The 27211-nt window shown below is 54.4% G+C and overlaps 1 long non-coding RNA gene across 3 annotated transcripts; it reads left to right on the top strand.

The window, feature by feature from the left end:
• The first annotated feature begins 3364 nt into the window (after nucleotides 1-3364).
• On the top strand, nucleotides 3365-22895 carry LOC122706959. 3 transcript variants are annotated; one of them, XR_006344516.1, is made up of 3 exons: nucleotides 3365-3890; nucleotides 14503-14565; nucleotides 21326-22895. It is a non-coding gene; the product is annotated as an uncharacterized LOC122706959 (long non-coding RNA). The 3 variants fall into 3 exon arrangements; XR_006344517.1 differs by lacking the exon at nucleotides 3365-3890 and adding an exon at nucleotides 4358-4453 and having other exon boundaries at nucleotides 14381-14565; XR_006344518.1 differs by lacking the exon at nucleotides 3365-3890 and adding an exon at nucleotides 4504-4728.
• The last annotated feature ends 4316 nt before the right edge of the window (nucleotides 22896-27211 follow it).

Genomic DNA, 27211 nt, shown 5'->3' on the forward strand with positions numbered 1-27211 from the left:
ACAAAGTGTGCTCTCTTGGTGTTTAAATACACACAGTCCACATGGATACATGATTATGGGCTCGCATATTTGCCTCTTCTCTAGAACTGGGCTAATGTTCCCTTCGCTAATCCTCAAACCCATTAAGTTCCCCATCCCACCCCCACCCCTGCCCCCACAAAAAGACTGCAAACCCTATCACAGACCACTGGTCTCACCCCACTTCTCCAGCAGGCAGCTCTCCAGGCAGGGTGCTGGAGTGAAGGTTCCTATTAGGCAGACTTCATTAATGTTACCAAATATACCCCAGCACATTTACTCGTCTACTATGAAGTATTATCATAAATAATTAAAATTAAACTGCACTTGTCAAAATAAATGAACAAAGTACAGTTAGTGATGTCTTTGCCTTGATTTGCTGATTCACTAATTTGAAGAAAAGGAGGAAAAGAAAGGGAGAGAGGGGAGGAGAGAAAGGACAGACCTCCGTGAGAAGGGGAGAGGAGCTGTGGAGAGAAAGCAGAGGGAGAGACCGAGAGGGGAGACCCACTCAGTCCTCTGTCCTTGGGTTTCCAGTCGATAGGGCACTCAGGGAGGCTGAAATGCAGTCTCTAACGTCCGCTCCTAATGAATATTGAGGTGTGGATGTCGAAGGAGGGATTTCTTTGTTTACTGAGGAATGGCCATGGGAATGGGGGAGAGGATTGCCTTTGGGGATTAAGGAGGGGGCTTTGTTTTTATGAAGGGCCTTACTTCTTTTCTGAAGTTTTCTGCAGCTAATTGATTCAATTCAGACCTTCAACCTCCCTACCCAGCCAGCCCAGGCCCTGTGTCTGGGAGATGCGTGCGGCTCCACTTCCCCATCTGCTCCAACCCCTTTCTCTACTGTGACCCTTGAAAAGGGTGTAAACCTTCACATCCAGGAGATCACAGGCTATGGAGAAATCGGTCATCGGCTGAGACCTTTGTGTGCATATGTTTGAGATATGCTGCCACATACTTCTACACCTACATATATATTATTAGAAGTATAATTTACACACAGAAACAGCTACAGGTATACAGTGCGTTTACATACATACATAACCAACACTCAAGACAGCATTTCCCTCATTTTAGAAACTTCCCTCCTGCCTCTTCCCAGTCAATCCCTGCCCAACCCCCTTCTGCTATCACCTACCATGGATCTGTTTGACCCATCTAGACTGTCATATGCGTACAGTGTGTGCCAGGACTTCTTAGATTTCATGTTTGTGGATGCATCAAGTTAAACACGCTCCCCTTGAGTGAGCCCAGAAGCCCGACCTGTAATTAGATTTGTTTGGGTGGGGCAGCTGGATTGGGGTGGTCTTCCTTCACAACAGCCCTGATCTCACCTGAGGTCTGTTAATGATGGGGGACAGGTGAAGCTCACACTTGCCTTTGCAACTTGCTTCCCATCAGCGGCATCCAGGAGCTGATGGAGAGCTATTAATGGAAGGTGCCGGCTTTGTGCTAATTAGAACTTCCTTTCAGTCTCCATCTGCACAAGCACTGGAGCCCCTCACTGGTCAGCCTCACCTCCCCCCACCCCTGCAATCAACTTGCAACCTAGTTTTTGTCCCCCGCATGAATTAGGAAGTACTGTGAGTGGAGCTGCTCTCCTCTGTCTCTGGCCAAACCCGGGTTCTTTGTGTGTTGCAGGAATGTGCAGAGTGGCATTTCTCAAACCTTCTCTGTCTTGTTAGGGTGGGGATGGACTGCAAACTGGAACAGGGTGGGGGGCTGGGTACCATGGCCATTGCCCCAAGTTAGGCTGGTCTCCCACTCTTCCACTTGAGTTTATTTTGAAAGGAACCTTTCTCCTCTGTCCCCTGGAGAGTGTGTGTGACTTCAGATTCTTGTTCCCTCCATTTCCTCTGTTCCTAGTGTCTCTCCAGTCTGGCTGTACCCACCCCATCACAACCTTCAGCTGCCATCTTTGCTGTATCAGGCAGCTGAGGGTGGGGACTGTCTCCCTGGTCCTCTTCTGAAAAAGCCCAAACTCCCCCCGCCCCCAACCATTTTGCTTTATCTTTCTTTCACCTCTGGTCCAATGGACATAATTTTTTAACTATTAGAGGTTGTTTCTTATAGAGGTTTCATAAAAAAGAGAGAGAAAAAAAACATTAACGTCACATTAACGTCATTTAAAGAAAAAGTAACTCTCAGCTTGGAGGCTGGGGGAGTTATAGCTAGCTTCCTGTCTGATTATCAGTTGGGATTGAAATCTCTTGCGGAGAACCAGAGACAGGGGCATTTCCTCATAACTCTTGTCTTTATAGCTCCTGAATCCCCCCAGGTCTCCACTGGGGTTATGTGTAAAAATATCATGCCCTCCTGCCCCTTCATCTCATTTTCTCCTGCTTGAATTATCTTGATTATAATACAGGTCACCCAATTCTTTGACTGTGTAGACTGGGATTTTAAAAATCAGGAGTGGATTACTGGCCAGTCTGAGGCTTTGCCAGGTTCCCTCAAGGTTCTGGACCCAGTCTAAAGAGGGTGGAAATGCTTCCGGATTGGGGGTAGCTGGGGGGCAGAAGGGTTGCACAACTTCCCCCTCACGGGTCATGGAGAGAGCTCTCCTCTGTGACATTTTCTGCCCCTCGGGGTGACAATCCTGAGTTGAGGCACTAGGATGGAGGGCTCAGGACTGTCCTGGAATGGGTTAATAATCCAGCAGTCCAGATTTCAGAAGAGCAGCAGCTGGGGGTGGGGTGGGGCTGCCCATGCCTGTGAGGCAGGATTTGAGGACATGCTTTAGCCATTACAACTCAGTGTATCCTTGACAAGTCACATCATCTCTCTGGGCTTCTGTTTCCCCATCTGTGAAATGGGAATAATAGTCCCCACACGTCCAGGGGTCCTGTGAGAATTCAGTAAAATATACAAATAAAGCGCCTGGCATATGTAGGTGCTAAGTCAATGACAGCTACCTTCAGGGTCAAACCGGGGTGCACATGAATACTTGGATCTTAAATTCAAACCTCCACCTGCTGGAGACAGAGTGAAAGCACCAATCGATGTCCAGAACTCCCCGGAAGAGCTGACCAGTGCCTGCCATTACCCCGTGGGCCCCTGCATTAAGAGGCGAAACAGGACTCCAAGGTGCACCCAGTTTTCTCGGGGGGCGGGAGGGCGGGTCGCAAGGCGGGTATAAAGGTCCAAACTTGGCAGGCTGGTGAGGACACACCAATGTCTACAGACTTGAAGGGAGTGGGATAGGGACTGACTTTCTCGGCCAAGAGGGCATAACCAGTTGGTCCTTGTCAGTTCGGGGGGTTGGGATTTCTAACAGTCGGTGCCTGGCATCCCAGCTCTGGCAGGTTCTGAATCTCAGGATTCATGAATATCTGTGAGGGGAGCCAGGAGCGTTTTGGGGCGCTGTAGCCTCTACACTAACCCAGGTGCCCCACTCACGCTTCTCCATTTCTGGAGCTCCAGCTCTTAGCGAACCTCCTAGGGGTTCAAGGCACCCTTACTGGTGGGTGGATGCCTGGCCCACTGGCCACATGGAGCTCCTGGCCGGGCCGGAATCCCCCTTAGCCGGTACACCAGGTCCCCCTCCCCTCCGCCCCGTCTTCCCTCCTGAGTCCTAGGCGGACGAGAGAGACTCGCGCAGAGCGCCCAGAGGCCTCCCTGGGCTGTGGTCTTGACCTGGAGGATGCATACGCCCCTACCTGACCTTCGAGTGGACGCGGGCGCCTTTCTAGGCCGGCATGGGTTGAGAAGGGGAGGCGGGGGCTCCTGATTCTCCGCTCTGTTTTGCAGCTACTGCCCTGCAAGCGCTTGCCTCCTGGCGCCGTTCTGCCTGCGCTCGGCGCCCTCTTCGCGGGCACGAAGTAGCAATGGGCACGGGCTCTGTCGTAGGAGGGCGCGCCGGAGGCAAGGTGAGTGGCCAAGAGCCAGGGAATGTAAGGAGGAGCTGTCCTCCCGCACACCACCTCTGCCTTGAGTTGTCTCCAAGAGCCGGCTTGCCGACCGGCAGCCTGGGGGTTGGGCGATTCCAAGCTCAGGACCGTGGAGCGGCTGTGTTTTAACCTGGGTCACCAGAAAGGCGCCGGCTCCTCCCTAAGCCCAGATCCAATGGTGCGCGCGCACAAACACACACACACACACACACACACACACACACACACGCCCAACGCCCTGTGAGATGCCATTAACCACACACTCTCTGGCTTGCGGTGCTTTGTGATACACTTCGGCAGGGCTGGCGCGGAGCAGGCGGGTAGCACACAGTAGGCCTCAAGTAAATGGCGGCCCTGACGCTTCCGGCCTTGGCTTCTTGGACACCCGGTCTTCCCCCTACACCGCCGGCTTTCAGCGGGAGGCCGAGGCCCCCAGTAGCCCGCGCCTTGCCCGGGAAGGGTGGAGCTGAAGAAAATGGAGTCCCCGGCACAGACTCGAGGGCCGCAGTGGGGCGCGAGCCTAAGCTGAGCGAGACTCCTTTGTAAGCTTTCATACCTCGTGTATACCCGGGGCACTGCGCGGGCCTACGGCCTTCGGAACCAGACGCGCCCGCCGGCCGCATAGCGTGGGCTCTGAGGAAGGGGGTTGAGCAAACGGGAGGCCCTCGGGGCGGGCCGAGGTCGGCTGGAAAGGCGGCGGCGGGCCCGCAGCCGTGACCTCCTGACAGGCGACGAGACGGGTGGGGCGCGCTGCGGGGCCCGGGAGGCCATTTTGAGAGCGCGAGGAGCGGCGGCAAGATGGCTGCGTGGGCACCAGGTAGGTCTCGGCGTCGCGGCCCCGCCGAGCTCCTCCTGGTTCCTCCTTGCCCTCGCCGGGCCGCAGGCCCACAGAAGCTGGAAGCGCGTCGAGCGCGCCTGGCCCCGCCGTGTCCCGGCCGCCGCTCGCCCCAGGCAGGCCCTCGGGCATTAATTACCCGGGGGGTGGGGCGGCTGGAGAGGGGAACGGCCGCCGACCTCCTTGCCACCCGGACCTTCCATCGCGGCTCCCTGGGTCCCCAGGCCGCTCCGTGCGCTCCCACCCAGCCGGAGACGCAGAGCCCGGCGCTTGCCGTTGCGGCCGTAAATAGAGGCGCCAGGCAGGAGTTCTCCTCTCTTAACCTGCATCAGACGGGGGCGGAGACGGCCTTCCCCCTCGGCCCGAACAGGTTGCGGCAGGGCTGGAGCGGACCGCGCGGGACAGGGAGGTTATGTTGGAACCCGGAGCCCCGGGCCTGCTTCACACTCTTATTTCTGACTCCCGGTTTTACTTGAAACGGCGAGGCCCGAGTGGCGAGCAGACCGTAGCCACTCTTCCCCGGACTGGGTGTGCCCTGGAGCGCAAGAGAGTGACAGGGGGCTGAGGAGCAGAGTGCCCCGCCGACGGGGACGGGGCGGCGGTCTCTGGGAGGGTCTCCGCAGCGCCGCGGTGGTGGGGGACTGAGGATGGGCCTGGAGGCACCGCTCGCATCATCCGGGACTGCTTCGGGGCTGTCGCGTCCTCCGCTGGCCAGTTGGAGCCACTTTGAATTCGCCCCTTCGAGGTCTCGGCCCGAAGGTCAGAGCTATGGCTCTAATGCACCCCCAACCACGTCCACCTGGTTGAAAAATTTAAGCTCAGTCCTACCGCTGCCCTAAAGCAGGTTCCAAGCTTATGCTTTTGTACAGACTAAGAAACTCCAGTAATGTTCTCTGTGTTTGAGTCCTGCTTTGTGCCTGGCCCGCTGCTAAGCATGCCTCGGAGTCTCAGCTTGATACATAGGGTGATGATTCCCTCTTTGTGATTTTGGCTATATAGCTAAGATGTGGCAGAGCCAGGAGGTGGATTCAGGCCTGTCTTCCCCAAAGCCTGAGTTCTTACCCACAGACTCTGCACTTGCATAAATAACAACAGACTCATGGGTTCATGTCTTGTGGTCTCGTCTCTCAAACACACACCAAGCCTGTCCTGAATCCAAGCCCTCATCCCCACATCACCTATGAGGGCTCACAAAAGAGGACTCTACTGTCACCCCATTATCCCCAACCTCTTGGCCTAAATGTGTTAGTCATTCAGTAGTGTCTGACTTTTTGCCACCCCATGGACTGTAGCCTGCCAGGCTCCTCTGTCCATGGAATTCTCCAGGCAAGAATACTGGAGTGGGTAGCCATTCCTTTCTTGAGGAGATCTTCTGGACGCAGATATTGAGCCCGGGTCTCCTGCAATGCAGGCAGATTCTTTATTGTCTGAGCCTAAAATAGATGTTCTAATTTAACATTGTGGTTCTGAGCCTCCTGGCAGCCAAGAGAAAGAAGAAAGCACGATGATTTATAACCTTGTCCAAAAAAGGAAGCTCATCAGGATTTTTAGAGATAGGGACATTTTTTTTCCTCTGCAAGATTTATAGAAAATTTAAGGCTTGGTGATTACGTAGGTCAGCGGCTCATGTCACAGATGAGGATCCAGCCCAGAGAGATTAATTTTCCCCAAAGTCATGAAGTTTGCTTAGCAGAGCAAAGAATGGGACCCAGGAGTCCTGATTCCCAGTCCAGTTTCCATCCTCTCATGAGTGGCTTTATTGGGATTCTCAGCAGTGGTTTAGTTGCGTTTAGTGACTGTTCCATCCCCACTATAAACGTTTGCCCTGGTTCCTAGTGCTCGGCTGGTCTCCTCATTATGGGTGTCTGTGAATATCTGGTGGTGGAAAGACATTCTGGTTTCAGTCCACTGGAGGGTTGTTTCTTGAACATCCCTGAGCCAGTGAATTGCCTAGACCTCTCTTGGCAGATGGTGTGAACTAGGTGGTATATTTCCCCCTTTTGGTAGTTTTCAGGCGCCTATCACATTGTTGGACCTAACAGGAAGGGGCTACTTCTCTCTCGTTTTTATTTAGTTCTGGCTCTGTTGTGTGTGGGATCTTAGTTCCCTGACCAGGGAGTGAACTCGTGACACCTGCAGTGGAAGCACGGGGTCCTTACCACTAGACCACCGGGGAAGTCCCTGGGTTATTTCTCTCTTGAAGAGACATGTCATCAGAGAGACCTACAGATCTCCTTTTATGAAGTAAGGAGAGTTTCCCCATGGCCCCAGCACACACAGCTGCTGTGAGACCTGGTGGACCCACTCTTTTGTCTTCTTTGGGTGCAAAGCCAGCCTTTCTGAGCCTGCTCAGGTTTGGTTCCTGCATCTTAAGTACAAGTCACAGACTGCGGCTCATCAGATCCCCAGAACTGATACAGATTAGCAGATTTCCATGGCTCCCAAAAGGTAGCCTTTGAACCCCTGGCATGATAACTGTTGGTGCTAAATACATTTAGTGAGCATGTCATAGACCAGATTCTCTGGAAATTTGTACTGGAAAGTTGTCACCCCTGTGTGTAGGGGGGTGGAGAGGAGGTGGGGAGGGGTCTGCTTCTTGGTGAGGAGCCCTCATGGGCATCAGGGCTCTAATAGACCCTATCCAAATCCTGACCATCGTCTTTGGGCCGGCTCTGCCCAAGCATAGCAGAGTGGAGAGCTGAGGGCGGTCTACAGCTAAAGCCCCAGCTGTGGAAGAAAAACAGGGTTCAGCTCCCCAGCTTAGTTACTGTCTACAAGGATTAAAGGCCCCAAATAATGGCTGGCCTCTCCCCTCCTCCGTGCCAAGGGAAGACATGTAAATACAGCCGCACGCCAGCTTAGGCAGTAGATGTGTATAAATCGAATTTAGCAAATCAGATCATGGTTTAAATGCACTATTTAAAGCAGTCCTGCAGTGAAGCCTTTTACAAAGGGAATAATCATTTTGTGATGCTAATCATCAGCCTCCAATTTATCTCCTTTGTAAGTTCAGATGTTGGTGCACTGGGTGTTCTGAAATTGGGGCGCTCTTGTGTCGGGCCCGGGTGATGGCTGTCTGCCTTCTTTTCCTGACCTCTCATTTTAAATGGGTGCATGTCCCTGTTCTCACAGGGGCCTCAGGATGCTTGTCACTTAGTCTGATAGTTCTCATCCATCCCACTCATCTTTTTATAATCGGATAGAGGCCACCATTCAGCGGCTCCTGGCTCCTTTTCTGAGATTTGCACCCTTCCTGGGGGGAGATATAAGCCCTGCTGTTCTCAGGGTATTAGATAGAACCAGCTCCCTCTCTGATCTGAACCTTCTTTTGTTTCCCCAAGCTTCTGGTACCTCTGGGGCTAATCATAAAGAAGATCTTAGAGTTGACTGGACACGCATCAGCCTCTAAATTTAGTAGGTAAATTAGATGCAGGCGCCCACCCACTGAATAGACACTGTCCGAGAAATATTCTCCCCATTCACAGAGAACTAACTGAGGCCTAGATGTTCAAGTGACTTTTCCCACAAGTTAAAATCGGGACTCAAAGGAGAACCTGTCTCCTAATTGCTATAAAAGTGTTTTATACACTGAGCCATAGCGCCTTTCTTTGCAGAGAAAATATAATCAGAGACCATCTGGGTGGGAGAGAAAGAGAATGAAGGGAAAGAGATGGATCAGAGTGGAATAAAGGAAGTGGGCAGGAAGCTGGGGGCCGCGAGGAGCCTGACCTTGCTTAGCTCACAGGCCCTGATATAGTGTCTTTGTCAATGCTGCCACTATTGGCGCGTTCCTCGGTAATTATGACTGTGTGTTGGCATGGCGACTCCGAGTAAGAAGACTAGAAGCACTGGGTAAATGCACGACTTGTTCTTGCCTTCTAAAGCAGAGAGAAGCTTTTGTGGGCAGTTCCTCCAGGGAGACGTGGTCGCAGAATCACCAGACCCAGGGCTGGAGTGTGGGTGTTAATAGCCCATCGGAGCCAGGTGGCCCTGCTCACGGATGACACACACAGAGGTCCTCATCAAGACCCGCCTCCCATGCAGAGATCTCCCAGAACCTCCCGTCTGTTCCTCCCCGTTGGTCTTTGTTCCGGAGCAGAGCGCGTGATGTCAAGTATATCTATTTCTGCTCCTCTCTGGCTTGTCTATTTCAAGTAGGTTTAAGTCGCAGTATGTATCATAAAATGATCTATTTCATAGGCCATGAGTATTTACCAGGAGGATGAAGGGAAAGGCTGATGGGCCCAGCTGTAGGGATGGAGTTTGGGGGCCTCCCTTTCTACCCCAGTGCCCTCTCCTGAGATAGTTGGGCCACATCCTTCTCCAAAAATAGGGGAGGTTGCTGGAGTCAAGAGGTGCTGTCCAGTATGCCAGCCACTGTTGGTCTCATGAGTTGTAGCAAGTGCAACATGCTGAAATGGTAATACTGGGTTAAAATATATTATTAAAGTTAGTTTTAGGGAGAAGGAGATGGCAACCCATTCCAGTGTTCTTGCCGGGAAAATCCCACAGACAGAGGAGCCTGATGGGCTACAGTCCGTGGGGTTGCAAAGAGTCGAACATGACAGTGACACACGCAACTTATATCAGTTGTCCCTTTACTATTAAAAGCGTCCTGCTTTAAAAAAATTTTTTTTAAATAAATAAAACTTAGTTTTGGACTTCTCTGGTGGCCCACTGGCTAAGACTCCACACTCTGGATGCACGGGGCCTGGGTTCAATTTCTGGCCAGGGAACTATATCCCATATGCCACAACTTAGTTGTGTACTGCAACTAAGACCCAGCACAGCCAAATAAATGTTTAAAAAATCAAATAAATTAGTTTTAACTGTTCTTACTCTTTGGTGTGCCTTCCAGAAATTTTTAATTAATTTGACTTCGCCAGGTCTTTGTTGGGACATGCAGGATCTTTAGTTGTGGCATATGGGTTCTAGTTCCCTGACTGGGATCGAACCTGGGCCCCCTGCATTGGGAGCACAGTCTTAGCCACTGGACCAGCAGGGAAGTATCTAGGAAATTTTACAGTGATACATGCCACTCATATTTTCATTGAGCTAGACTAGAGAATTAAGACCTCTTCTAGCCCCAGCGCTCAGTAACTAATGCTGATCTACCCCTGAAAGGTCTCTGGCCATGAGATATATGTTCATGGAAAAGTCAGGCAGGAGGCCGGTACAGCCTTTTAAATGGGGATTACCCCTCAGTCCTTTGAGGCAGAAGACCTGATGGCTCAGGTGGTAAAGAATCTGCCTGCAATGCAGGAGACACAGGTTTGATCCCTGGCTTGGGAAGATCCCCTGGAGAAGGGATTGACCCACTCTAGTTTTCTTGCCTGGAAAATCCCATGGACAGAGGAGCCTGGTGGGCTACAGTCCATGGAGTCACAAAGAGTTGGACACAACTGAGTGACTAACACTTTTTACACCTCAGTCCTTAGAGACAGAAGACCTGAATCTGCAGGCAGCATCATGTTTCTTAGGTTTTAGGATGGGGGGGTGGTGGTGAAGAGAGCCAGTGGGGAACCCCAGAAGAGTCTTTGCTTGGAGGTTTAGTGGTGCCTGGTGGAGTTTGTAGAGGCATAGATGTAGATGACAGGAGGGTGGTCCTGGGGTGGAACACGCCCCCCATCAACTCCTGTCCTTGAAGTGATTTCATCGTCTCCCAGATGTGTGGAGCCCTCAGGGCATGAGGAGACAGCCGTGCATCCCAGGTTCATGCCAGACCCACTTGCACCAGGTTTCCTTCGGCCTGAAGGATCCTCGTTGCCCCTCTTCTGGCGACCCCTCCTCCCCTCCTCTTCTGCTGCTCTTTGGGAGCTGAAGCTTCTGGGATGCGCCTTGGCTCAGAGCCAGCATCTTCTTGGAGAAGCCTCCTGCCCTGGCTCCCTGCCAAGCCGCGGGTCTTCAGTGAGATTTTCTGGGGAGGCGCTGGGCCCATTCTGCTGTCAGAGGGCAGAGAGGCCTTCTCACCTCAGAGGACTCCTGGCCTTGGGTCCAGCCTCACTCCCAGTTACCTCCCCATCTCTGAAACTTCCTGCCCTGGAAACCCTGGACTGGGCTAAGGGCCTCCAAGCTCCGTTAAGCCTTGAGGTTATGAAAAGAAGGCTCCTCACACGAGCCGGGGAGGTGAGGAGTGGGCAGCCAGGAAACCGTAATGAGTCATGATAATAGTGACAGGAACCATTTATTGAGCACTTATGTTGTGCCAAGTTCTGCGCTAACGCTCTGCATACTTTATCTCCTTTAAGGCCTGTCTCTTGGGGAGCAGAGAGAGTGATAAAAGTAATCTAGAATCTGCCCTTCTTTTCTAAGCCAGATGCCGTTGGGGTGTTCGCATGAGGTGTGTCTCAGAAGCTAGAGCCATTGGGTGGGGGCATCTGAGTCCCCTGTGAGTCCTCGTGTCCTTAGGAGTCAGACTGGGCTTTAAGAAGCAGCAGGAGCTCAGTTGGGCTGCAGGGGATGGCTCTGTAGTGTCTCCTCTTTGGGCTGGTATTATACCTGAATGATCCAAGTAGGAAGGCTGAGTGCTGGGCCCCTGGGCGCCTTGGTGAGGTTCTCAGACGGGTGAGAAGCACCCACCAGCCCTGACTTTCTCCTAATTGTCGGTTTGGTCCTTAGCCTGGCTATGCTTCAGTCTGTGAAGTCAGGGGTGGATTCACACCCACCAGTCTGCCCATGGTGCCAAGGGATTACACCTGCCTGGGACAAGATAGAAGCTCTGCTTCTTGCAGTGTTACATGCCCTGAGGTGGCATGCTGTCTTCTGCATTGGAACACGGATTCTTAACCACTGAACCCCCAGGGAAGTCCCGGACTTCTGTCTTCTGGTGAAGGCAAAGATCTCCACGTCTTCTGTCTAATCTTGTCCTTAAGCAGAGACCGTTAGACCCACTTCCCGTTCACCCACTTTGGAGGCACAGGACAGGAGAGGTGGTGCGTGCCCGTGAGGGTATGTCATGTCCATGGGGAGTGCTGGGAGACTGAGAGTAAAAAGGAGGAGGTCTCCAGTTTGCAGCCACCCCCACCCTTTTGAGTCTGCAGCTTCTCTAACCCCATTTTTAGTTGTTTCGTCTGTTTCTCTCTCTCCTGCTGTTGGATTGCAGGCTTCAAGGTCACAGTGGTATAAGGAAGTGCATGTGGCTCAGTGGGCTTTGGGGGTCTGTCTGACCTAGCTGGGACCCCTTGGCGCATTCTCTGTCTCCCAACCAGTTCTCCTATCTGTAGCATTGGGATAGTAATACTTAACCTTGTGGCTCTCAAGAAATGTCAGTTTGCATCCCCCACCTGCTGTCCTGGAGCGGGTGTGTGTGTGTTGGGAGAAGGAACCAGCAAAGTTCTGCTACAGGGAACCATTTCACTGGTGGGCCAAACATGTGGGATGAGGGAAGGAGCAGGGAAGGCGGTAAGCAAGGGATCAGGCTCAGCCAGTCTACAGTAAGTCATGGCATCCTAACTGCATCAGCTCCTAGCTCCAAGGTCCAGAGAGAACCCAGGACCTGACCTGTTCCCTGAACCCTCGGGGCAGAAAGCAGCTTAAAGATGCACACATTGGAGATGTACAAAACTTGACTTAGGCCATCAGAGTTAGGAGAGGAGGAATTCATGTGGGGCAGAGCATCAGAGCAGGGTCATTGTAGCCAAAGAGGTCTTCTGGGCTGAGGAGGGGCACGACTCCTTGAACAGAGGCTCAGGTATAGGCATGAGTCTTACAGGACTGACCTAGAGATTTGGGTATGAAAAGCAGGTCAGATGGTGGAGGCCAAGAACAGTGACGACGGAGGGCAGGCTAAGGGAAGTGGTCTTGTCACCCTGTGCATGGTGGGTGTGTGTGCTGCCCGGCCAGCCTGAGTCGAGTAGACACATCCACCCTGGGCTGCTGGCTCTTGGACTGGATTTCAGCGCTTCTAGGGCTGTTCATGGAACCATACCCCAGTTAGCAAGGGAACTGTGGAGCTCAGGAATTGGAAGTCTTCCCATACCAGATTGTATTTTTTCTACTTCATTCATTTATTCATTCAAGTTTCATTGACCGAGCATTCCATGTCAGGCTCTGGGCAAGGCCTTGAGGATACAGAGAAGAAAACCACAGTCCCTTGCCCAGCCCTTTAAAGCTTGTATGATACAGAATTTCATCTATTCACTCATGACCGGAAGGCTAGGCCCTGGGCAGGGGGTGTTGGATTAGCGGGCGCTGGGGGTGTGACACCTCTCACTCATTTGCAGCTTCCTGGCTTCACTGCCCCTCTCCACACCCCCAGAGCCTGGTTGAGGCCATGTCATGTTTTGCCCTTGGTGACCTTAAGCTGCCATTTAGCCTGGCCTAGAACTTTAATTTTCCAGATTCCATTGATTCTTTATAGAACTGGACATCTCAATTGCCTTTTCTTCATTTAAAACACAGCTTTGATCCTAGGAATCAGCATAACAGTCACCTATCAAGATTTGCATTTGAAGCTAGACTGTATCCCCAGGCTCCTCTGTCCATTGGATTCTCCAATGGGTTGGGTTGCTGTGTCCTCCAGGTGATCTTCCCGACTCAGGGATAGAACCCGGGTCTCCCGCATTGCAGGCAGATTCTTTACTGTCTGAGCCACCAGAGAAGTCCCTGAGATTGGTAAGGAACATCTTAAATGCAATCAAAAGATAAATTACCTCTAATTCTTGTGCAGAAAGTTTTTCCTCAGAAGAAATCCAACACTGTTTGGGACCTCAAGGCCAGAATTCTCTCCTGGTTCTGCTCAGACTGGACCCCGAGTGCAGTGGTTGGGAGGTGAACCTGCATATAAGGTAGCAGTGGTGGGCACCCAGGTACCCGCTCTCAACACATCTGGTATTTGGAAGAGTCATCCAGGTAGCTGCTAGATTGGAGCCCACTATGTAAGTGTAACTACCATCTCTGAAGCCCCGGCTACAGGCTCGCATTCTCTCACTTGCCTCCCAGGAGAGGGAAGGCCAAACAGGTTTCATCTTACTGTGGTTGTTGGTGATGGTTTTTTGGTGGTTTTCTTGTTGAGGTCCATATAGTATGTGTTTAGAAAGTTAATGAGGTAACGCTAGGAGTTACAGGGCATTTATGGTCAGAGTACTTTTTCAGAGGTGTGAGAGAGACCATGCAACTTCCTGCTGCATGGAAGGTAGTTCCAGATCTGTGAAGTCTGGAACTGGAATCCCAGATCACCTGGAGACTCTCAAGGAAGTGTCTTGCTGTCAACTTCTATAGGGCTGGGCCAGCTGTCACTGGTGGGCAAGATAAGCATCTGTGAAACAGGCCTTCCTCTCTGGACAACTAAGAAGCAGGTAGTGAGATGCAGAGCATTGCTGGACTCTGCTTCTGAAACCTTCCTTCTTTCCTCCCCTGGGAAACTCCAGAGAGATTGGTAAGAGTGATTTCTTGGGAAGATGTGGTACGTTGTGTGTTCCGTGAGCGACAGGACCATAAATGTCCAACTGCTGGCAAGGAGTGGGCCTTCCTCACACCGGGTGGCCTTGCACCCTTCTAGCTTCCCGGGCATGGCTCTCACCAGGTAGTTGGAGTGAGTGTCATGTGCGCACAGCCTGGCCTTAGATTTATGTTTGGTGGCCAGTTGACAGCGCACGCTTCAGTCTCAAAACTGCATGGTCGATGTCTCCTCCAGTAGATGCACAGACTCTCAGCCAGCCTGGAGAAGCTCTGGAGAAGCTCTGGAGAAGAAGCCAGTAGCACAGCTATCCCATTGCCCACGCCGTTCTAGTCTCCTGTTCCTTCTGTTCTCCTCAGGACATGCTCCAGAGCCAGAAGATGGGGAAAGGAGAAGCAGGAGCCCTGGTGAGGAGTCTGAAGGTGGGTCTTGGCCTGCTACAGGCCGCAGGCTGTGTGCGCGTGTGCATGCGTGTGCGTGTGTGTGTGTGTGTGTGTGTGTTCACAGGTCATTCCAGCGGCTCCTGTGACGTCTCTGCATGATGTGGTTATGTGGCTATAGACAGATGCTCCAAAAGTAGATCTGGGTCTTGGATTATTGGCTGTTTTTTCTTTTTTTTTCTTCTTTGAGAATAAAATAACCCAGTCTGGAGAGGAAATGTAAAAACGGAAAATGTACTCAATAGTTCTTGGAGCCAGTTGCCTGTTAGGTTGGCCCATATGAAATTTCTTTTTGATAGATCATAAATAGTCAACTATTGGTGAACTTGTATGGTTCGATCTAAGACGTTTCCACTTTGCCCCAATTTCAAGACATGTCTCAAAATGCAGGACAGTCAAGATGACTTTTAAACACCTTTTCTTTCACTGTTAAAAAAATCCTTCAGGGCAGCTTAGACTACCCTGACTAAGGGCTGAGTCCAGTTCCAAGCCTTTCTGTCTCAGGAGACATTTGCTCCCACCTGGGTGCCTGGCTTGGTGTTGCACCTCAGCTCCGCAAAGCCGAGAGCCTGGGACAGGAGACTATGGGGAGCCGGCCTGCAGCCTCTCCATAACCTTTCAGCCACCCTGGTGCTGGGCGACCAGCGGTGTGGGCTTTGGACTGAATGCTCTCACCGTCCTGCATTCATTACACCATTGTCAGTGTGTGTGTCTGGGCTGCCTCTGGGTGAGTGTGTTTCATTTTATGTCTGCGTGTCTGTTTACGTCCGCCTGTCTAGGTGGGCTCAGTGCGACAGGGAGCTGGGGAACTGTTAGGATGAAGGGCTCAAGCCCCAGATGTCCCCTTCAGGAATCTTGGGGGATTTGTATAATGTATATAAATTTACATGTGATATATATGTGTGTGTATGTATATATATATGGGCCTTCCCTGCTTGCCAAGGCAGGAGACACGGATTTGATCCCTGGGTTGGAAAAATCCCCTGGAGGAGGAAATGGCACTCCAGTATCCTTACCTGGAGAATCCCATGGAGCCCAGTGAGCTATAGTCTATAGGGCAAGTCAGACATGACTGAGCGCGCGCGCACGCGCACACACACACACACACACACACACACACACACACACACACACACACACACACACACACACACACACACACACACACACACACACACACACACACACACACACACACACGGGGTATTTTTGTGCTGCTCATTGTCAGGCTCTGTGCAAGTGTCTGACCAGGTGTGGCGTGAGCAGCCAAGCGCTGGGTGAGCCCCATCTGCCAAGAGCTTACGGACTTGCCTTCCCACCTGCCCGCCTGCCGTCCGTGGGGAGCCTGTCCCTTCGAAGCTCACGGCCTCCTCTCTAATTTATTAGCCAGGAAGGAGGAGAAAATGAAATGTTGCCTGAAGACAATGGCCAAGACAGCAGGTCCCACCCCGTGCAGCGGCCAGCACCTCTCCCCCCAGCCCCGTCTCCTCGTCTGCAGTCCGGACCTGTACGTTCTGCTGCTCTGTCAGCAGTAAGAGAAAAAAGAACTCCAAACCCAGTTACAAAAGGCACACTGGCCATGGACACTCAGGGGTAGCTGTAGACTGTTAAAGGTGGGAGAGAGCGACACGGCAAAGATTTGAGCCAGACTGTATCCATCGGCCCAGTAGATTCAAGGCCCCTCATCTGCTGCAGGGACCCCCCACCTCCGAGTCAAGTCCCGGCTGCCAGCCTGGTGGGGGAAGGGAGAGGGGCCCAAGGCAGCTGCAGGGGCTGTGTTAGTAAACACTTTCCTGGGTTCCCATTTTCTTCACCACCCCACCCTTCTCCACTCCCGATGCCCGGTTACACTGCCCACCCCCGACACACACCGCCCCCCAGCATCCCTTTTTCTGTGGCCTACACAATGAGCTCATTGTCCTGGGTGTGATTTGAATAAGGGATCGGCAGGCCTGTTCCCAGCATTGTCCGAGGGGCTGGGAAAAACCCCAGCGCAGGCAGGAGGACCAGACCAGACAGAGACAGATGCCTAAATTAGCAACAAAGCTTTGTGCACGTCCCCCGGACAAGGGCTCGCCTTGTTTGCGTGGACTCGAGGGTGTGGAGCTGGCCGGCTGCTCGCATGTCTCCCCATGTTAATTAGTTTTGCATGCATGTCTGAGAAGGTGCCAGGGGAGATGTGTTTGCCTTTCCCCGGGAGGGGGACCTGTTTATGGCTGTGGAGCTGAGCTGAGCCGGTGCTTACCTGGGGAGCCAGGCTCTGCGCCTGGGTGGGAACCTCAGCTCCCCAGCCTGCTTTCCTGTCTCTGCCGTTTTAGAGGGGCCTGGCGTCGCTCCCCATGCCTTCTCTACTCCCACCCTGCCACGTCTGAGAGTTGGTTAGCTCTGGCTACAGGGAACTCACTGGCTTCCACCCAGACCCAGGCCAGCGCCCATCCATCTGGCCGTCTGTCTCCCGCGACACAGGGCCCTCCGGGACCAGGCAGCAGAAGCGGCCAGTCTCCTCCATCCCCAAGCCAGATGGCCAGTCTGCTTATCGCATTACGGCCTCCCCTGGCCCCAGACCCCCGCCGCCCACAATTTGGGCCAGGATCTTGTTTGGGGTATGACGGAGAAGCCCTCTCTTAGGCCCTCGCAGGAGCCTGGCCCTGAGCAGACGCAGCAGGAGTACGTGCTTGCTGTGTGACCCTGGGGAGGCCAGTTCATCCTTCACACTGGATCCCGGTGTTCTCCGTGGCACAGTGAGTGAGGAGAGCTTCAGGAATCTCTTGGTTCCTTCTAACTCGGAAAGTCTGTGATGGTTGTGATCATTTCGAACCTGTGTTGATTTCACACTCCCTGAGTACGACGACGGGCGTGGGACCAGTGAATTCCGGCAGGCAGTGAGCAGAACTTAGAGGAAAGATTTTACCCCTGCGGACACTGGAGTGTGGGCCTCTGCTCTCGGAGTGGGCAGAGCCTCTCTGCTCAGGTCCTCACAGAACCACCCCTGCCAGCCCCCCGGGCTCTCATCCGCTGCCCCTACCCTGCAGTGATGGGAAGCAGGCCCCGGCTGGCAGAGGGGAGCCTGGCAGTGGCGGCAACGGAGAAACTTGGAGTGAAAGCAGCTGCTGGCTGAGGCCCTGGGTGTGTCCTGGTCGCCCCCTGCAGGCCCTGGCATGGGGCTGGGGCTGGGACAGGGCTGGACACCTGCTGGGCTGGGCCTCCAGCTGACTTTCTGGGTCAGAGTTTCCAGGTCTGCACAGCTCCACACAGAAATGCTGGAAGGCCAGGGAGCGGGGACCTGGAGCATGGCCCCTCTTGTCCAGGTGCAGGAGTCTTAGGATCCAGGGGAGCTGGCTCCAGGCCCTTTTCTTGCCTTCCCCCACCCAGCCCCACTGGTCCTGTTCTCTCTTCACAGCTTCTCAGTGATTGAAAGGGTAAGTCTGGGACCCTCACAGTCCAAATTTCCCTGAGTCAGAACCTCCATTTCTTTCCCATTGGGTCTCTGAACCTAGCCATCTCATTTCTTACAGACCTGGTGATTCTTTGCAGACAGAAGGGAACTTCTTTTCCTGTGTTTGTGTTTTAAATGCTTGGGGATGGCATTGGTTCAGGAAGTGTTGGGGTCTTAGGAAAGTGCTTCGAATGCCCACATTCCTTCTCTTGTCCCTTCTTCACCATTCTCCCCATCCCTGGTGCTCCCTCCTGCTCCCTCATATTGTGGGGGGTGCACCTTGCTCTGGAGTTGGGCGACTGGTTAGAGAACCTCTGGGATCGCCCTCAGAGGGCATGCAGTCCTGGCTGGGGAGGGCCTGGGCTCCAGCCAGTCCCTGCCCCCAGTGCGCGCACTGTCTTCCTACCCTGCTTCATCTGGGGATCTGGAGGGAAAGTCAGAAGCTAAATGAGGAAGAGTGTAGAGGTTAGAGTTCAGGCAGGAACAGCGACCAGGGTCCACAGTAGGGGTGGAGAGAAAGAGGCAGGGCAGGCAGGCCTTGGGAGAGCTGCCCACTGCCCTCCCCTCCCCACCCCTCCCTCCCTCCCTCCTGGGTGTTAGCTGCCTCAGCTGTAACCCTGAGCTCCTTAATCTGGTGATCAGTGTGGTGCTGGGGGGTGGGCTGGCAGAGGCTTTAGGGGGTGACAGGGGATCTTGGGAGTTGCACTCTGCTAACCGAGCATCACGCAAAGCCCGGGGATCACATTCCAAGCGCGGCTTGGAGGCTGGGCCAGCGCGGGTGGCGCCGTGGAGGGCTGGGCCGGCCCACGCACGGCCGGGGTGACCCTGCGCTTTGTTCCTGGGAGGAAAGCTCCCGAGATGCAGGCTCTGCCGCCCTGTCTGCCTGGCTGAGGTTTTATTGTTTGGTAGCTGTCCCCACCCTCACCCCAGCCCCCAAACCCTCAGGCTCCCTGTCTTAGTAGGAGATGCTGCCTCTGAACGTGGCAGACAGTCCTTCCCCTGGTTAGCCGGGAAAATGCTGTCAGGGCTGCTCAGGGGCTGGGATTTGTCCTAGAATGAATCAGGTGTGCTGGGCAGTAGGTGTGCTGGGCAGTAGGCCTCCCCTGCTTACACTGAACCGTGAGAGAACCCGGGGGAGGGAAGAAAATGAGGTGGGGGTGCTAGGCCCAGGCCCAGGCCCAGGCCCTTCAGAGCCTTGCAGCCCCCTAGGCTGGTGATGGCCCGGGCCTGGGACCCTGGCTGGAGAGGAGGGGCCGGCAAGAAGCCCAGATTGGCGTTCTGCTTCTGGCATCACTGTGCAACAGACCCCTGAATGTCTTAGAGCCTCTCAACCCTCATCTGTAAAATGGGAATAATAATTCCTACCTCCCAGTGGAGTCGCTCAGCACTAAACAGGGCTCATCTTCCTTCTATCCCCTATGGTCCGGGGCAGGTATGGAGGATCTGAGCTTCTCAAGGTGGGTTGATGCAGCCATGATTTGGAGGATGAGGACAGCAGTGACATGCAGGATATTTAACTGTGGGCACCAGCCAGTCAGGTGGCAGCTGGCCCAAACCAGCAGCCCAGGAAGGAGGGCATAGCTGGGCTGAAAGAAGTTCATTTGTCTTTGTATTTTTCTGTCCCATCACATGTCCCTTCATCAGCCAGCGCACAGACTTCCCTCGAGGGCGGTTCCTGACAAGGCTGCACGATGCAGGGTCCCTGACCTCCTTTGCATTTTGAGCAGGTCAGATCTGCCTGGAATGGGGCCCCCTGCTCCACCTGGCAGAGGCCCTGGCAGCCAAGGGCAGCGAGCCGAAGTCCTTCCCAGCTCCAGACCCCTCCCTGGCTAAGGCTCCACCATCAGGCTCTGTGGGGCAAACTTCTCCTGGGAGCTCCCACCTGCCCCATAGCCATTGCTCCTCCCTGACCCTTCCAGAAAGCATTGGGGGGTCAGGCTTCAGGGCTGGTCTGTGTTCTCATCCATCTCCTCATGCCTGTTTTGTCATCAGCCAGACAAGATTTGTGGTCCCTACCTGCACAGTGGTGACAATGGTGTCTTCCAGGAAGGCTTCTGGTCTCAAAGCGGCATATGTCCCAGCCCCAGGCTTCCAGCGGCCACCCCTTGACACGTGGTGTGCTTTGCCAGCAGTAACTTCTTTTATCTGGTCCTTCATGTGCCTCATTGAGTGAAATCCCTGCTTTTGAGGACACAGGGTGGCCTGGTAGCATGCCAAGTCACTTGGGAAGGCACAACCCTACCTAGCTGGAAGTCAGAGACTTGGACTTTTTCTGGCCTTGAGTGAACCCTCTCCCTTTCTGGACTTGGCAAAGGAGCATTGGCTAGGATGGAGCTGTGACATTTTGTAATTTGGAAGTTCTTCCTGCTTTTTCTCTTCTGCTACTTGCCAGTAACCCTCAGCCTCAGCCCCCTGGCTCTCAGGAAACCCAACCAGTGTGGTCTCATTCAAATTGCCCTGGGATGCAGGGAGACATCTTCATCCAGGGGCTTCAGACGAAAACCCAGCTCACTGCCGGCTGGGAGCTGAGGCTGGGATGTGACCTGCCCTGGGGCAAGACTGGGTCTGGAGGGCACAGGTCTAGCAGAGTTTGTCCCCAGCTTCTGATCTGGGGCCTTCTCTTCTGTTTCTGTTTGCTCTGGCTAGCCTTTGTCCGGTAACTCTGCCACCAGAGACCCTCACAGTGGGCTTGCATTGTTCTCCTTGGGACTTGCCTTGTCCTACTTCCCTTGGCCAGGCCCTTCAGGCTCAGAAGGTCCCAGCCCCAAGAAGCAATCCACAGGGGAAATTCTGCTTCCCACTGCCTGCCCCCGCCTCCCCAGGACCCCAGCCAGGTGGTTCTGCCACCCATACAGCTGACACAAGTGCAGGCCCCAGAATCAGGGGGCCTGGGCTCAGGTCTTTGTATAACCAGGGTGACCTTGGGCTTGCCCTTAACCTCTCTGAGCCTCTCTTTTCCTACTTCTAAAATGAGGATCACATCTTTCTCATAAAGTTGCAGCAAGGCAGAGCAATGATAAAGGAAAAGTTCTTCGAAAATGTACAGCAGGTCTGTCTTACCTTCCCATCCAAGCTGAGCCTCCAAAGGCCATGGACGAAACCATTGCCTTTCATAACCTGTTGCCTTTGAGTTTCAGCCTGCTCTGCTGAGGAGGTTCTGAGACAGCCTCAAGAAGCTCCTCCCCCCAGCCCCAGGGAGCAGAAGTACCTACTTTCAGCCCTAATAATACCTGAATGAGATTTCTAGGACACTTTCCTCCCCAGAGGGCCGAGCTCCTTCTCATATATTATTTCTCTTATCTCTAGATTGTCCTGCGAAGTGTGATGGGACAGCCTCTTTTCAGCTTCTCTGAAAATGGAGACAGAGGAGCTGTGAGTCTTGCTTGCCAAGGTCATAGGATTGGAATCCAGAGCCATGCCCCTTGCTCCAGGACACGCACCATCATCAGAGGCGGAAGAGCCAAGCAGAAAGGGAAGATGCAGTTGCTGCTCTCTTGAAGCTGCAGCCGTGAGGGGCCAGGATGGAGGAGGAGGACTGGGGCAGAGAGCACAGTGTGGGTTCTGCTCCCACTCCTGCCCTTCTGGGACTTGGCTGGGGGCCTGGGGAAACATGCCCCTACCCCCCTACCCATCCTGCAGAGGTCTTGGCCTTTGACCTGTGGGCCACCGTTTCTGCCCTCGTCACATTGTATGCCTGTTCCAGTGCAGGGTGTTCCAGCAAACAGAAGCTCCACCCCATATCTCCGCCCCCGAGGACCGAGGGCTGCGTGCCAGGTGGTTGCCCACACAAGGGGCTCCAGCCTTCTAGGAGTTAATGATGCCCTCTCCCCAGCTGTCCTCCCCTTGGTGCTCCTCTTCCTCCCTCCTCCTGCTCACAGCAGGCAGGGCCTGGACCTGGGAGCCATGCCGCTGTGCTGTTGCCAGGGGAGCCGGGAGCCAGATCCGAGCTATGCAGGGAAAAGGCCCGGCCTGTCAAAGTGTCTGAGATGAACCGCCGCCGTCCCCGTGCAGCTGGGCTCAGACGTGTCTCTGCTCTTGTTCTGTGCCTGAGAATGGCGAAGCCCAGTGAGGTTCAAGGGCAAACTCACTATTCATTAGTCAGGGGTTCTTGACGTCCGTGTCTCCCAGGGATGGGTCCCCCCTCCCTTTTCCTCTCCCTCCTGTGACACATTCCTGGGTGCCTTTGGTGAGGGCTGCACACCCTCCTCCTCCTGCCCAACTCCTCTCCAAAGGCCCCTGAATAAACTCCCCACAAGGAGACCAGGCAGGGCAGAGACAATGGCCGCAGGAAACCATTCAGGCGGGACTCCAGCCATGCTGGCCCGTCCTCCACTCCCAGCGCCCCTGTAGGCCCTGCTCCCCTTCTGACTCAGGGCACCCTGGACTACTAGACCACACAGGCCTGGACAAGACAAAGGCACAGGGCACTGCCCTCAGGGCAACAGGCCAGCCCAGCGCCGTCCTCAGTGGGCTGGTTGGATGCTTCCATGACCTGTATCTTACTCTCCATGCCTTTCTCCACCATCACATATCTCTTCTAAGACACTCAAACACCATTGGTGGGAAGGTATGAAATGTGGCAATACCAGAATGTAAAGGACACATGTACTTAGTTACAAGCAAATTGCACTGCTAGAAATTTACTCTACGGTTAACATGTAGACTTTCCCAAAGAAGAATGTACAAGAATGTTCATCTGAGCATTTGTTTTTTAAGAATGTAAAGAAATGGAAATGAACCTGTGGCCCATTCATACTGTGTGAAAAACTATGCGACTGCAAAAATGAATGTGGTAGGTCTCTAAATATTAGCTGATAAGGAAGGCTGGCCAGTATATATTGTTGGGTGAAGAGAATAAATTACAGAACAGGCAATAGAACATGATCTTATTTGTGTGTATTTAAAAGTCAAAAATATGCTTATATGTGAAGCGATTCTGGGTGTGTGTATTAGAAGACTCCCTCTGGGGGGTGAGAAGGAATGAATGCAGTCTTCCATTTTCATTCCATGCTTGTGGGATACTTTCACTGAGAAATGTAAAGAGGTTATAGAATATATCAGGCTTAACCTCTGTTAACCAAGTTGGAGTAGGAGCTCCAAGGGAATTTTGCCATTGGCCTGCCTTGTTTGCTTCACCCCAGAGAAAGCAAGTGGCCCAGCAGGTGTGTCTGAGGAGTGACCCAAGGTCTCAGGAGTGGGAGGTGTGGGTCTGACTCCACACATGGCAGGCCAGGACCTGGCCACAGCGACTGGAGGAGCTCTCCGTTGGGCCCTGATGGGCCTGGGTGGGCCCTAGGTGGGGTGGAGGGGCATGGTGCCATAGATCTGGACCAGGTTGCCACCCAGAGGACCTTGGGAAATCTGCAGGGTTGCAGAGTAGTCCCTGGGACCTGGACGACACCTACAGTAACCCAAATTAGCTGTGGAGCTTTCAGAGTGAGCAGGAAAGAATAATTTAAAATGGACCACAGGCAGAGGGCTGCAGTGACTCCTCATAACTTTATACTGTCAGTATTATTGTTACCCACCCATTATATAGATGAGGACACTGAGGCCCAGAAAAATTAAGTTTTAGGTCCCAAGTCACACAGCTAGTTAGTGCCAGAACTAAGATTCAAACTCAAGTCTTGGGCTGTGAAGTGTTACTCCAGACTGCAAAGAAATCCTGTTTGGCATGGCCACTAGGAGGTCCCCAAAGCTGGAACCCCTCCTTTCCACCTCCCATTCATAGAGATATTAACCCCTCCTCTGCAAGGTCACCTCCTCAAATAGTTGCTTGCCTGGGGTCCTCCCCCAATTTTACCTAATGCCATGTAGCCCCTGCAGTATGCCTGGCCCTGGACTGGGCAGTGGAGGGGTGGGGAGGAGGATTTATAGAGACTGGTTAGTATAGCCTCTCCTCCAGAGCTGTCCAGGGCCAGACGGGTTGTCCAGATGGACTTCCTGGGGGCGGTGGCCTGGAGGCAAAGATACAGCCTAGCTGGTTAAGACAAGCCTGAATGAGTGTTGGAAAGTGGGGGCAAGGTACTGGGGAAGGCTCAGGGCTTCCACCTGGTGGAAAATGGGAAATAGGAGTGGGTGGGATCAGAGGGTCTAACTGCTGCAGCCCCCCAGTCCCCTGGCTGCAGGTCACCTACACTTCTGCAGACTCTGCTTCTCCCCTGACCTGATAGAAGCCTGATGGGCACTCCTGGGCCTGCCCCCATGCTTCCCAGAGTCTGGCCTGATGAGGTCCTCAAGGAAAGCTAAAGCTGCAAAAGCAGCAGTCGGTAAGCAGAGATCTCACTCAGGGATCTGGAATCACTGGGGCTATTGCAAGGCCAGGGGGTCCCCCTGCATGGTCCTGAGGGAGGACTCAGGCAAGTTCTGCAAGAAAAGCCTCTTCTCATCCTGTAAACCTCACCTCTGTCTTCCCCATGGGCTTCCCTGGTGGCTCAGATAGTAAAGAGTCTGCCTGCAATGCGGGAGACTCGGGTTTGATCCCTGGGTTGGGAAGATCCCCTAGAGAAGGGAATGGCTTCCCACTCCAGTATTCTTGCCTGGAGAACTCCGTGGACAGAGGAGCCTGGCAGGCTACAGTCCATGGGATTGCACAGTCGGACATAACTGAGTGACTAACACATACACCCACACACACTCTTCCCAACTCACAACAAATAAAAGTTTCTTTGCAAAGCCTTCCATGTGTCTGGTCAGTTCTGTGGGAAGGATGTGGGTGAGGAAAGTAAGATTCAGCCACTAGCAAAGACAATTCTTGCTGTGCCAGGTGTGGTGGGTCCCTGGCATGGATCCAAGAAACCCTCCCAAGGCCTGGGAAAGTGTCTCCCTGACCTGGGCTAGGGTCATCTGGCTAAGAGGATGAAGGCCATTGGCTACCCGGCCCAAGGCTTACCTCTAGCCTTGAGGGTGGCAATCTTAGGTGTACTACCCTCAGAAGTGGGGTTCTGTAGATTCTGAATTTTGAAGCAGCTCCCAAACCTCCATCAGTGTCTTTTCATTTAATCTTCATAGTGACAAACACACCCTCCGCCATAAGACTTAATCCCATTTTACAGAGTAGCTAACGGAGGCTTCAGAGATGCTAAAAAACATGCACACTCACGCAGCTGGGAAGCGATGGAGCCGGGCTCCAGCTCTCATTTCTGTGACCAGAATGGGATGCCAGGCTTCGTAAATCTCCGGAAAGACCCTGACAAGGTTCTCTATGAATGTGCAATATCACAGCATCCCTTTTCACAAGGCCCTGGGACCCCAGACAATTATCAAGACTTTCTTGTGCCAGGCACTGTTCTAAGTGCTTGCTCATGTCCTAAATCATGGTTTAATCCTCAGACATCCCTATACAAAACGGGCACTGTATTAATTCCTGTTTAACTAACGGGGAGAGTGAGGCTGAGGTAGCTGGTGGGTGCAGGGATGGGTGCAGCCAGGATGTCGGCACAGGCACACCTGCCCAGATGCCAAGCATTCAAAGCCCTGCCCACGCGGCCTTCCTAAGTGCCTGACGCCCTACCAGCCTCGCCCTGCCCGGCAACCACAGTGAAATGTCTCTCATCCCCGCTCCACCGCGCTCGGGGGGCTGCGGTCAGGGCCGCATGCGGCGAGGCGGGGTGGGCCCGGCCGTCCGGCAGGCGGCGCTGCCCCGGAGCGCCCGGCTCCCCCCCGCCCCGCGTGCCGCGCTCCGCCGGGCAGCAGGCTCGGGGCCCCAGGGCCCCGGGAGGAGCTAGGACCCCGGGCGGGAGGGAGAAGACTGAGGGGCGCGCGGCACAAAGAGCTTTTTATTTAAATTTGTTTAGAGTTTCGCGAATTTGCATGAAAAATGTGTGAGAAAAGCCAGCTCCGGTGACCTCATCCGCACCTGCCATTAACGTTCAATTAGCGGCTGAATAGCGGCCGCCGACGCGACGTGCAGAGAATCCGGCCGGCCCCGCGCGGCTCCGGCTGCGGGCCGGGCTCGGGGCGGGGTGGGGTGGGGATGGAGGGCGGGAGCGCAGGGCTCGCGCCTACTCCTGCGGGCGAGAGACCCAGGGCCTGGTTCGCACCCCGATTCTCCGAGGGGGAGGGCAGGAACCCCAGGACCCTCGAGCCCAAGGCCGCTTGGGGGCGCACCGGGCCCTGAGGGCACCTGGGGAGGCAGGGGCTCCCTCCTGGCGCCGAAGAGGCCGGGTTCGCCCCCTCCCCAGGAGGAGAGGTGGACGGACTGAGCCCCCCGTCCTAGCTCCGATGGGTTCCCTCGCCACCTTCCGGACAAAGTGTCAAGTACAAGTTCAAGTTCAGGGCTAGCCCCGAGGATGGGGGTGGGGGGGGTGGGGGGCGCCAAGCCTTCGCCGGCCGCCTTTGTCCTTCCAGAGAGAATCGCTCCCAAGTCCCCTCCGGGCGGGGCCCGGCAGACGCCCCCGCCCCGCCCCGCCCCGCCGAGCCCCGCCGGAGCCGCCGCCTCCCGCCCGCGCGGCGCCTGTCCCCTGGTCCCGGCGCCCCAGCTCGGGGCCACCGAAGGGTCTGGGGGCTCGGGGCAGGGGGGGAGGCGCGATCCGAGTCCGTGGGAGCCTCCCCAGCCCCGCAGTCCCAGCAGCAGACCGAGCTCGGTCGGACGGATGCTCGCGCTTAGGTAAGAAGCCCTGGCGGGGTTCGCCCGCACCCCTTCTGCCCCGCCCCCCAGCCCCGCACTCTGCGACCCAGAGAAACAGGGCGGAGGGCGGTGTGTTGCCACGAGAATGGGAGGCTGGGAGGGAGCACCGCCGGGTCTGGGGGCGGGGGCGCTGCCTCTCTAGGGCTCTGAGGGGTCCCAGGCCTAGGGCGGGGGGCACAGAGGGCAAGGGTGCCCCGTGTCTATCCGGTGAAGTCGCCGGCCTTTCCCAGGGGCGTCCAGTTAGTTCATCCATCTCTGGTCGGCCGAGCCTCCTTGGTCTCCGCTTCTGCGCGCTAGCTCTGGATCTTGCTCTTCCTCGCCTTCTCTCAGATTCTGCCGGAGGGGCCCGCAGTTAGAATCTAGTTCCCCAGGCCCTGAGGCCGCTTCTGGAGAGCTGGAGGGGCGTGAGTGTGGCTCTGTTCTAGGGAGAATCAAACTATTGACATTCCCTCCCCCCACACCTCCAGCACCTAAATTAAGGTCCTGGGCCAAATGGTGGTGGGTGTGGTGGGAGTGGGCTGTGATTTAGTGGCGGTGCAGGGGCCCGTAAGATATCCTCCCTT

The sequence above is a fragment of the Cervus elaphus genome, chromosome 13 (genome assembly GCF_910594005.1).
Source record: "Cervus elaphus chromosome 13, mCerEla1.1, whole genome shotgun sequence".
NCBI classification, from domain to species: Eukaryota; Metazoa; Chordata; class Mammalia; order Artiodactyla; family Cervidae; genus Cervus; species Cervus elaphus.